Consider the following 901-nt stretch of genomic DNA (forward strand, 5'->3'; position numbering starts at 1 on the left):
GGGTTTGTAGGGGTGTGGGGATAAGGTGTGGCCGGCTGGGCCAGTTGGGCCGGCCCGTTCGGACGGCGAAGGCCAGCTGGGCCACTTGGCCCAGCAGGGGGGGGAGGCTTTCTCTTTGTTTTTTGTTTTTTGTTAGTTTAGTTTTTCTCTTTTGTATTTTCTTTTCTTTTATTTATTTACTTTTCTGTTTTCTTTTAATTTCTCAGTTGTATTAGTTTTATAAATTATAAAAGCAGTCCCTAATTTAGAGTTAATAATTATGCTACTGTCCCATTAACTTAGGGGCAACTAAATAAACAGTTTATTATTTTATAAAATGCAAAAGACATTTATTTCATTGTTTTACCTACTGTTTTAATTATTCAAATGCATCTAAACTTTCTATAAGAATGTGGTTTCTTCACCTCAATTAGTTAGGGATTATTTGCCACATGATGAACAATTTAGTTTTAATGCTTGAAAACTTTTACTGTTTGCTTATATTTTAAATTTGAATTTGAATCGTTTTTGAACTAACTTGAGTTTATCAACAGTAACCGAGGGGACGTGGCATCCTTAGGAGAGGGTTACTGTAGCTTAATTACCCGGGAATCACACCCATCCCGGCTATAATCCCCTACTTTCGTAGTACCACCCGGTAAGGTTTCCTACAACTTACTCCACTATGTCAGAGCCCATAATGGCTTGTGATTGCACACGTAAGCTTCTAGTCTTGAAAGAGCCATATTCTCTTTGAGCCTAGGTAGCATTTCATAGGGTGATCACAGGTAGACACCAGGATCCCCTGGGCAAATCCTAATAGACATTAGGTGCCCCGGCAAATCCTGAGAGAAATCAGGTGCCCGCAACCAATCCACGCATAGGTGTGTTGAAATTGTTGCCAGCTTAAGGTTAACCCAGT

Source organism: Triticum dicoccoides, chromosome 6A (assembly GCF_002162155.2).
Source record: "Triticum dicoccoides isolate Atlit2015 ecotype Zavitan chromosome 6A, WEW_v2.0, whole genome shotgun sequence".
In the NCBI taxonomy this organism is placed as follows: domain Eukaryota; kingdom Viridiplantae; phylum Streptophyta; class Magnoliopsida; order Poales; family Poaceae; genus Triticum; species Triticum dicoccoides.